We start from the raw sequence: 12293 nt of genomic DNA, 5'->3' as shown, positions 1-12293 counted from the left end.
TTCATACCAGGGGAAAAATACACATTTTGTATTTCTTTCTTCTCACCTTTCTTGGTGCGGACCATAATAGATCTTTTGCTAACAACTGGTAGGATTCCATTGTTACCCATCTTAATTTCTGATTTGAAACTCTTGTCAATGAATGAAAACAAGGTCTCATTGCCACTCATGTGGTTGCTACATCCACTATCAAGGTACCAAATCTCAAGGCTTCCTTCTTCACCAACATTACACATGATGAAGGCAATGTTATTGTTTCCACTTTCCATGTTAACATCAACCACATTTGCTTGTCCTGACTGATCATTTTACTTCTTCCAACGTTCATTTGCATAATGCCCATATTTATGGCAGTAGTAGCATTCTACATTACTCTTATTTGAGTTGTAGTTTTTTTTACCTCCTCTTGAGGTATTTTGAGAGCTACTTGCTCCATCTGCTCTTCTTGAGCTTTCTACTGCAACATTTTTTTGTTCTCCATTTCCTCGGCCTCTTCCTCTAGAGTTTCTACCTGAGCTATTTCTTCCTCTCCTCCTTCCTCTTGGATTTGACTGAGCCTTGAATACTTGCTCTTGGGAAGAAGAAGATGGAGATCTATTGATCCTATGCTCATGGGTTTGAAGTGTACCCATTAATTCATCCATTGTCAAAATAGTGAGGTCTTTTGCCTCTTCTATGGTCATGACCAAATTGTCATATTTATGAGGTAAACTCCTCAATATCTTTTCCACTATCCTCTACTCTTGATAGGCTTCTCCATTTGACTTCAGTTGGTTAATCACATTGGAGGTCCTTGAACTGAAGTCTGAAACTAATTCATTTTCCTTCATCTGAAGATTCTCAAACTCCCTCCTTATATTCTGTAGCTTTACTATACAAACTTTATCAGTCCCCTTGAAGTTTGTCTCAAAGATATCCCAAGCTTCCTTTGCATAATTTTCTGTTGCAATCTTTGGGAATACTATCTCTGTCATTGCTTCTTGAATAAGACTTAATGCCTTAGCATCCTTCCTCATTGACTATTTCAAATGAGTCTTCTGTGCATTTGTGAGAGCAACATACTGAGTTGGATCAGTCACATCATTAAATCCATTAACTACAAACTCCCACAAATCATTTGTAACCATTATGGTCTTCATCTTCTTTGCCCATGTATCATAATTTTTCCCATTAAAGGATGGTGGCTACTACCATATCTTTCCTGCATCTCTTGCCATGTCAAATATCCCAAGAAAACAAATGCCCTAACTCACTATGGATGTGGGGCCTCAAAGCTCTGATACCATGTGAAAAATATATTAAAATTTAATTTAAGCTCATAACCCCTAAACCTAAAATTTTACTCGGCACTTAAAAGTTGCTTGGCACATGAAGGTGCTAAGTGCCAGTTTTACTCAGCACTTGAAAGTGCCGAGTGACAGATTTCTCAGCACTTGATGATGCCGAGTGGCAAGTTGCTCGACACTTGATGATGCCAAGTGATAGGCAACAGGTGCCGAGTTAGCTCAACACTCAAAGAAATAATACTCAGAAACAATGGATGCCGAGTAAGCTTGGCTCCAACGAAAATGCTCGGCAACAATAGATGCCGAGTAAGCTCGACTCCAACTGAGAAAGAGGATGTCAAGTGTTCTGTTCAACTAAAAAATTATAACTTAAGAAATTCCAACGTGAATGCTTTCACCATTAAAATCAGAGATCCAAAGCTTTAAGCTTTCAAACAAATTACTCAAATGCAACATACAAGGGAAGAGTAATGGATTCAAGTATGCCTGCTTGCCTTCTATTCAATCTTTGATTTAAACTATTACAAAATCTGGGAGCATTAGGCTTCAACTAGAAAACTCTAAAACAACCCTAAACTGGTAAAACTTTAAACTTCAATAAACTTTAAAGCTACAACTCTAATGGCTACATACAATGGTGCCTGGAGCAATCACTGCTTCAACAAGACAAATCCAAACAACAACTTATAGAGAGAATAGGGGAAACACGTGCAACTGTAGGCACAAATTTCTTTTCTTCTTCCTTCTTTTGCTCTGCTCTCCTCTACAACTTATAATCTTCTTGATCTGCTTGAACTCTACAAATGAATGAATAAACATTCCTTTTTGTCACATTACATTTTCCCCCTTTTTTCTGATTTGAAAAATCTCACCTACCTATATTAATTTTTCTGTCTATTCTGGACATCAAGAGGGTAGGTGAGCATTTGGCTCTAGGGGCAAACATCAATGTTGCATTAAATATTCCAACATTTATGATGTTCAAAAATTATGTATTTTGAAATCAATGGTTTTGCAACTTGGAGGGCACACTACCCACCAAAAGGTGGTGGAGAGCAATAATAATGCATGGAAAGTCTCCAGGTCTGCATCATTCCTCTGTTGCTCTTAAGAAATTGATTGTCGCGACATTGGAGAAACTAGCGTCAGGAGCAGTGAAGACTTTTTGGCAAGTATTAAATAATGACTTAGTTATTCTCGATGGAGCCAAGATCGACCAAAGGAAAGAAGAAGACAACAGAGGAAACCAATTCTCAAATTTAGGTAAGAACCTACAGTCCTCTTCCCGTATCCTCATTCATAATTTGCAAATGAAAAGTTCTATTAAAGAAGAGATCTTAAAATTACATAACACTTCTATTTTCCTGCCTGCCCAAGACCTTTACAATCTACCCTCAAGAGCCTTTTTGAATGAATGGTTTCACAATGTCTAGAGTAAGGAGCTTGGCTTCCACTTCTCCTTCCCATGAATGGTCCAAAAAGGTCTTTTCCTCATTTCCTTTAACAACCTTGAATCCCTGAAGAAATTAGTCGATTTTTTTTTTGAAGATTTGGACAATCCACCTTTAGGGTTATTCCTTGGTCGACATAAGAAATTATGACTGAAGTTTTAGCACTCTCAACACCTAGCACTCTCAACACCTAGATGGATCTCTATAGGAAACTTTCCACCCTTCCTTTGGAACTTGATTCTTCAGGCACTAGAACCCCTTGGCAAGGTCATCGAGTTTGACCAATCATCCTCCATGATACCACATTTTGATGCTAGGATATTAATTTACATCGACCTAGGTAAAGAATTTCATAGTGAAGTATTTTTTGATATCCAAAATCACATATACACTTGTCCTATCACCTTCTTGGGTGAGATTAATGCTTGATTCCTTTGTAGTAAAGAAGGGCATTAGAGGAAGAGTTGCCTGATTCTGAAGAGTCATAGGAAAAACTCTAAATCTTCTTGGAATTCTGAATTGTGTAATAAACCTGGGGGCCACTCTCTTCCTTTGCTCGCTTTTTAACCCACTCCTCTTTCTGAGAATCTTTCTAGAAAACTTAACAAGCTTTGTGCGAGGCATTCAAAACCCTTCCTATCAATCTTCCAACACACTTTATTAGTAACGCTTTTGAGATTGAGGTCCTTGTCCTCGATACATCTACACTAGGATTTTCTAAAGATGGCCCAAACCATCAAACAATGAATGCACAAAAACTTATGCTCAAAAAGATCAAAAAGAGGTCACAACACAAATTTAGAAATACTGGTACCTGTTTCCCAGTTCTACCTCCTCAGGATGAATTTGATGTTATTCTTTTGGGTAACATTCACCCACTCCCCTCTCTAAAGAAGGATATTAATAATAATAGCATGGAGGTTGATAAAGACTCTCAACCCTCCATGGTAGTGCACAAGGGATCCTCCATGAGTCCTGAGGAAATCAATAATTGAGAAACTATATATGATAAAATTAACAACTTTGAAGTCCATGGTTGTTATCCTAGCTTCAAGTGGTAATCCCCTTCCTATCCAAGATGCTAGTCAAAACACTAGAAAACTAGCTTTCACCATTCATATTCCAAAGAGAGAAGAAGACATATCAATTGACAAGATAGAGAGTAATTTGTGCGAAGAACATAGTCAAGAAGGAAGAGAAGATGGTGATGCACTATATGTCTTTAGAGAAAAAAAGAAATCCATAAAAATAATGAGAAGATCCATAGATGGTGGTAAAGGTGGTGGGGGATAAGTTTTCCATAGGGTGAAGCTGATCAATCTATATCCAAGAAAGGAGGCAAACATTCTAACTTTATTGCTACTTCCAAACTAGGCAAGATACAAAAAATGTAAACTACACAACTTCTTTAAGAAAGTTGAACTAATGATTGATTCTAACACAAAATAATTCCCCAATGAATGTTAAATGTATTACTTGGAATGTCAGAGGATTAGAATCCCCTAATAGGAAATATATTATCAAGAGGCTCCTCAGAGCTCACTCAAATGATGATTTTCTCCTGGTCTAAGAGATCAAAGCCTCAGGGTTCCAATTTGATGTTGCTTGTAAATGTATATGGAAGGATGGAAAATTATTCTTCACTCAGCACCCTAAAGGAAAAGGAGGTTCTACCATCCTAGTCAGCCCAAGATGGTCCAAGTGTGTATTAGACTAGGGGATTTCTCCTTGCAACAAAATGGTTTGAATATCAATTATTTTCCATGAAAAAGGGACTATAATTGGTTGTATATATGCCCCAAAAGATTTAGACATTAGAGAAAACCTTTAGAATTGGTGTTTCCAATGTAAAAATATACTGTGGAAAGTGGCTAGAGATTTCAAAATGATGAAGAATCAATAGGACAAGGTGGGAGGACATAAGGTAGAATGGAAGAATGGAGAAAATGTATCATGGAACCGATTCTTCAATAAATTAAAAGTGTTTGATCCCCTAGTAGGTAATAAGGATGACCATAAGGGTATATGGTACATGTGGACCAAATTTTAAAAGAGCATAAAGAGAATATATTCAAGATTAGATAGGTTCTACATCAGCAATGATACCTTCTCCTTCTATTTGAACTCTAATGGTGATGCTACCAAGGTATACCCCTTCACCCTTTTTGACCATCACCTTGTCATCGCTTAGACTATACTTCTTATCCAAGGCCCCTAGGTGCCTTGCAAGAGAAAACTTGGCTTTTTCCTTAACACCTCTCTTCTCAACAACAATGAGGTTTAAAATCTTGCACTCATCATTAGATGGTACAATACTCATAGTCAGACATAGAGATGATATTCAAAGATCTCAAGTTGGAACATCCTTTTTCAAACAGTGGGTAAGAAAAAGGCTAAATCTTATTAGAAAATTGAAAATGCTCTACATGAAGAACATGTGGAGATAGAAAACAAGCTACAACAAGAACCTCATGACTCAACATCACTATAAAATCTAGTTATAGGTAGATACTCCCTTAGCAACTTTCATAATCAAAAAATTCAAGGAGCTAAAGTGAGAGCTAGAATGGAATGGGTGGAACATCGTGACAAGGGTTCCAAATATTTTTTCCAATTGTTAAAATATAAAGAAGCACAAAAGAGGATAGAAATGATTGTAGAAGGAGTAGATACCATCTCAACCTAGGACAAAACCCTCCAAGAATTTGCTAAGTTTGATAAGGTACTATTCACTATAGAAGAGGAAGGGAACAACATGGAGGAGGCAAGGGATAAAGTTAGTAGTCTGATACTAAATAAAGTGCATGAAGATAATAAAGATAGATTGGAACAACCATTATATAAGGATGAGATTGTTGAGGAAATTAAGCTGATGAGTAATCATAAAACCCCTGGGCCAAATGGTATCCCAATAGATTTCTACAAGAAGCATGTCGAATGGACCTAACAAGACATACTAGGAGTATATAACCAAGCTATACAAGAAGGGTCTTTCGGTCCAAGCATAAAAAAAGATCCTATCAAGCTTATAACCAAAGAGGGAGATAAAACACTCATTCAAAAAAGGAGACATGTAGACTTATTGAATGTATCATATAAGATATTAGCTAAGGTGCTAGCCAACAGAATTAAATAGGTACTACCTAAGATTGTTTTCCAAACTCAGACAAGATTTGTTAAAGGAAGGTACATTCTAAAAAACCTTATCACATGTTGAGAAACTATGGAGTTGGCTAAAAAAATTAGAGCATAATTCAGCCATGTTCATAATAGACTATGAAAAAGCATATGATAGAGTGAAATTTGGGTTTATTAAAATGATGCTAAAGTGTTTGGGTTCCTTGAAAATGTTTATCAATATGGTATTTGTTCTCATGAAGGATTCTTCAACAACTGTAGAAGTCAATGGTGCAAGGTATTCCAACTTTCCATATTTATTCAACAAGGTTTCACATTAGCCCCTTACCTATTTTTTTTAGTTGTTGACTCTCTCCATTATATTCTAAGGGATTCCTCCCTCTCCTCACCTGTCAAAGGTATTCTATTCCCCAATGATGAAGTAGTTTCTAATGTTCACTTTTCTAATGGCATTGCCTTACTTACTGATCTTTCAGACACTAATGTCTGTATCCTTTTCAATAAGTTAACCATTTTTTGTAGAGCCTTTAATAGCAAGATATCCATCAGCAAGTCCATAATCTTGGGATGGCAAGACTCCCTAGCTAATTGGTACAACACATATGGATTCTCCTAGGGTGGACCTAATCAAATTGTTAGGTACTTGGAAAGACACTTCTTTGTATCCCCTAACCTTTAAAATATGTGGAATTGGGTCAAAAGTAAGACTTAGAAGAAGTTGGGAAAGTGGAACAGAAACAAATTATCCCTTGCCGAAAGGGTGCAAATTTATCAAAAAGCTCTTGCAGCTTATAATATCTACTACTCATCTTCTTTGTTATTTAATGTATCACACTTCAATTATGTTCAAAAAGTGATAAGGAGTTACCTCTAGTTGGATGACAAAGGCACTAAAAAATGACACATGGTAAAGTGGGAATGTTGTGTTAGAAGGAAGGAGATATGTGGTTTAGGATCAAAAGATTTGAGATTGCAAGGATGTTCTCTTTTGGTTAAATGGATAGACAAAGCTCTCCAGGGTAATGACCCCTAGAAGGTCCTCATAAGAAACAACATCTACAATGGAGTCCCCCAACAAGGAAAATAATGGAAAAACCTTCACAGGCATGACCTCCTGTCTAAAAACTGGAAAGTAAAAGTGGAGTGCGGGGAGGGGGGTGGGGGGGGGGGGGCAATCTAGAAAGGATGGGAATATACTAGGCATTAGATAGGTGGGAATAAACTAACTGACAATACCTCCCATCCTTGTGGTGAAAAGTCCCCATGGTGGAATCTGGAAAGGAATGGAAAGTCATTAGCTCTACTACAATGATGGTCAGCCAAGTACTCGAATAAATATAGTATCTCCAAGTTCATTGACTTTGTAAAGGATGGTTCTCTGATCAAATGGGAAAACCTGATGTCTAAACATGCCCTTTACCCCTCTCATATTGGAACCTATAATATTATGAAAGATGCCTAGGTTTAGGCCGATCTCCCCTTCCAATGTGGAACTAATATTTGTAGACTACCCAAATTAAGATGGTCAGATATTTCATTGGTCATAGACACTAAAACCAAGCTAGTATACAACCTACTATCAGACTCCTTGGATATTATCAACCACCTCAATGTTGTTTGGCATAGTAATCTTGACTAAACCAAATGGAATAAGATGTTATATTATCTTTGGCATAGAACTGTTGAACCAAAGATTACCTATTTCTTGTGGCAAGCCTTGTTACACACAATCATAATTAAAATGATAGATGTTAACCCCTTCATGTGCATGGCCTATCATCTACCTAGATCTGTTAACCACATCCTAGCTAATTGTACATTTTCCAAGGGAGTCCAGATGATCTTTGGTATTAAGTTAGATTATCAAATATCTCTCTTGCATGTCATTACCACTCATATTCTAGATTTACATAAGAAACTTAATGTTGTTTGGTCGATTTTATCTTCTTTGTTAGTTTGGCAATTGTCGATAATGAGAAATGTGGATAGATTTAAGAGTAAAGTTGGGGTTCTTAGCGAGTCTCTGCAAAGACTCATTATCAGACAAATGTGCATGTAGGTCTCAATTATCTTCAAGTTCAAAGGATAGAAATATCAACAGAATACAGAGGATTACATAAGAATTTTGAAAAGGGAGAGCATAACCTTTGATATCCTAGTAGAATAGTCTGACATGTGAGAAGGAGATTGCACACATTGAGAGATGCTTAATCAGATCAAGCTAAAAAGGAGGATTGGTAATGAAAAAATGGGTCATGAGGCACTCCATGTTAATGAAGAACAAGAGAGGGATGCATCTATGAGCACCCCCCTACACTTAGCACCATTACAAATCTACATAGAAGGTAATGGCAGGAGGAAAGAACCTAATACGATTGGTGACCTGCTGGACAATATGAACCCCAACAACAGGGCAGAGAAATCCTTGATCTTCCTTTATCATGCTTCAAAAATTAGGGCTAGAAGGAAGCCGACCATAACTATCACTCCTATCTTGATGCCTCTTCATATACCCCCATATCCATTCTCAATAACCCCTTCAACATGTTACCCGGTCATAAAGTATTTCAATTTTTGAACTTGTTAATCCCATGGTTATGTTTGAAATATGTCCCATTTTAATCATTGGAATGGTTATTTTATCTTTAAGTTTTTGTGAGTTTCTGAATCTTCATATCTCCAGCTTGTTCCCTGCTTCGCCCAGCACTTGAAATTTTCAAAATCTGACTTCTAAGCCACAAGTTATCACAGGTTAATGGAGTGATCCAAATTACATGTTTTCAAGTTTATCATTAACCATTAACCTTTCAAACAGGTTAATGATAACTTTCAAATTGCGCATTTTGGAGTAGGCTAATTAACCTCTCCAAAAACATGTATTTCTTAACTTTTCAAATAGGTTAATGATAACTTTCAAATTGCACATTTTGGAGTAGGTTAATTAACCTCTCCAAAAATACATACTCATTAACCTCTTTGAAACAATTATTAACCTCTCTATTTAGCTGATTAAGGTCAAGGACTGGAGGAACCATTGATGATTGTAAATAAAGAACTTTCCCACGGTACCCTTTTATGCTTAACAATAGAGATACTCCCTTCTTATAACTCTGTTCACACATATAATCGAGCATGGTTAGATAATTAACATGGTAGACCTCTGGATGGCTTTCAGAATGGGGCAAAATGTACATCCCTACAATTCACAAGTATCCTCAAAGGTGGAATCATAGAGTCTGTTTCTTCATTCGTAGTAGTTTCCATGGGTGCTTGTGGGCTATGTTGGTGTTTGAGGAGGCGTTGTTTGAATCTTGCAAAAGAAAGAAATTTTGTGCTAAAATGGAGGCCTTAGAGTAGGGTTTGAGAATCCATCAAAGGATAATCCAAAGTGGATTTTTATGGGATGATGTTCTTGTGACTTGCCTAATAGACATGTATGCAAAATGTGGAAGAATACATGATGCTTGAGAAAATAAGTAATTCAAATGAGGTTTCCTGGACTACTACGATTACTAGAAATGTGCAGAATGGTATTGTTGATAAAACTTTAAAGCTTTTCTAGGAAATGCCTTAATCTAATGTGGTCTCATGGATTGCAATCATTGCAGTTTATCCTCAGAGTGGACTTGTAGAAAAGACCATGGACATCTTTAACAAAATACAATTGGCTGGCGTAAAGACAACCTCGACAACTTATGCCAGCATCCTACCAGCACTCTCTTCTAATCATTTCCATGATACAACATGCCTTAGAAGCTAGTGGTATTCAAAATTAGTGAAAGTCTTCGAGAAAAGAAAAGACCACGTCATGGAAACATTCACCAAGGCATGGATACTAGGTGATCTGAGTCTTTCTATCACATGAGTTTCTTAGCAAAATGTCTCTTTTCTCAGTCGTGGCTTTTCTTCTTCTCTCAACCTATGACACTCGATGACTTGGTCATTTAGCAATAAAGAAGTCTCGAGTGCAAATAAATCAAAATATTTAAAATTCAGAGGGATTGTGAGCTAAGAACTCGGCATGAATGAAGCTCACACTCATCAAATCCACACTTCATATAAATGTATTTTCTTCCACTGTCAAAAGTGTAGAGATGACAGGGTGGAGATCAGTTAGTGAAGAAGTGCACAATGTGTTTGACATTATGTCCAAGCTGATTCAATGGTGTCAGTGTAAAGAAGGTGGACAAGGATCGATAGCCACTTTGAAGAATTGGTCATCGGGGCTCATGGCTAGGATGGTCTTTATCTCTATGCGATATACAATATCAAATGCCTAGTATCATGGATTAATTTTTGATGGCAAAGCCTACCAACTATTTGACAGAATTCCCAGCCTTCAAGATGTGAATGGTAAGGCATGAAAGCCACGTGATCAAGTTTTCATTCCTCATCGGGCTATGACAAACCATGTGAACTATTTGGACGAAGATCTCTATTCTTAGCCACGGCTTTCCTCCACCTCTCAACCCATTAAAAAACATAGACAAGGCATGAAAGCTGATCAACGAATACGTTTGATATGATAAAGCATGGAATGTTTCAAATGCATAGCATGCCATTGTGAAGCAATTGTCTTATGTGGAATCACAATCATTTGCTGCACCCCCCTCTGCAATGTTGTTTCAGATCTTGATCGTCTCCATGTTAGGTTTATTACATTAATTAGGCTAGTTTTTGTGTTTAGATTAGATGAATAAAATTAGTTTAGTATATAGTTGTTGTGAAGTTATTCTTGTAAGCAGTTGTTGTAAAGGAAAATAAAACTATATGAAGATGCTCAGACATCAATGTAATTGATTTAGTATTATTCAATATTATTCATATCATTCTAGTATTATATTCAGTATGGTTTCAACATCAATTCAGTTTGTATCTGAATGATGATCTGAATCAATAGTTTCAACATTTTATATTTTTGCTCTTTCATTTTTATATTGTTAGTTTCACATTCTTTGGGCCTATTATAGTGGTATCAGAGTAGGTTAATCAATGGGTAGAAGAGTGCTTTTAATAGATTTTGGATGACTAGACCCTATTTGTTATGAGTGAAACAGGAGGCTGGAGGCAATAGAGGTTGGAGGATTTTTATCATCTCAAGCTAGCTTCTCGCTTAGAGATGATTACTACACGAGGAGCCGCTATTTGTGTCCCTATAAAGTTGGGGCTTAGCCAAATTCCTCCCTGATGATAAGAGGGGAATTGATAGATTTGTGTCCCTGAAGAAAAGAGGGGGCTTGGCTATGTGATTGTCCTTCTATTGAGTGAGGTGGGGGGTAGGATTTCAAGAATGGCAATTGAGACACTCGGAGGAGATGTTGAGTTTCGGAGGAAAGAAATCCAAACATATTAGTGGTGATTGTTTCTACGACACTTGAGGAGGCGTTAGACACACTTGGAGGCGATGTGGACTTTCAAAGGAAAGGCATCTCATGTGCAGCACTAAAGGAGGCATTAGGCACACTCCATGGATATGTGAAATTGAGGAGGAACTATGTCTCGTTGTGCAAAAGAGGTAGAAACAATGTTTTATGAGGCCAACTTCAGGATTTGCAATCTAAAGTTGGGATATGAGGGAAACTTTAAGATTAAGACTTGCAATCTGAAGTTGCAAACTATTTTCAAAGATTGGTGAAAGAGCTCAACTTCAGGATTAGGATTTCGAATCTAAAGTTGGAGACTGGTAAAGGAGCTCAACTTTAGGATTAGGATTTGTAATCTAAATTTTGTGACTACTTTCAAAATTTGGTGAAGGAGCTTCATCAAGGTTTATAATATTGGTGAAGGTTTTTCAATTTTATTGGATTAATGTAATAAGGGGGGGAATGTTGGACTTATTACATTAATTAGGTTAGCAAGAATGATTGTTGAATTAATTGAATAAGGGGGGAATGTTAGGTTTATTACATTAATTAGGCTAGTTTTTGTGTTTAGATTAGATGAATAAAATTAGTTTAGTATATAGTTGCTGGGAAGTTATTCCCATAAGCAATTGTTGTAAGGGAAAATCAAACTATATGAAGATACTCAGACATCAATGTAATTGATTTAGTATTACTCAATATTATTCATATCATTCCAGTATGATATTCAGTATGGTTTTACCATCAATTCAGTTTGTATCAGAATGATGATCTGAATCAATAGTTTCAACATTTTATATTTTTTCTCTTTTAATTTATATTACAATAATAACTCTAAAAAATAGCATAATTAATGTAATAAACCTAATTATTGGCATGCTAAAGTCTATTTTTGTTGCTGGTATTATTGGCATTGCACTTTTCATAGATGTAGTATGTTGGAGGCTAACAACAAAGAGACAGGCAGCTAGAATGCAACATACATATTTAAGTTCCTTGTCATACCAACACATATCCTTGTTTGATACACAAATGTTTAGGTGGAGAATACTAAT

This window comes from Cupressus sempervirens, chromosome 5 (genome assembly GCF_028749045.1).
Source record: "Cupressus sempervirens isolate cs-2001-9-10 chromosome 5, ASM2874904v1, whole genome shotgun sequence".
Classification (NCBI taxonomy): domain Eukaryota; kingdom Viridiplantae; phylum Streptophyta; class Pinopsida; order Cupressales; family Cupressaceae; genus Cupressus; species Cupressus sempervirens.
This window is presented reverse-complemented; position numbering follows the sequence as displayed.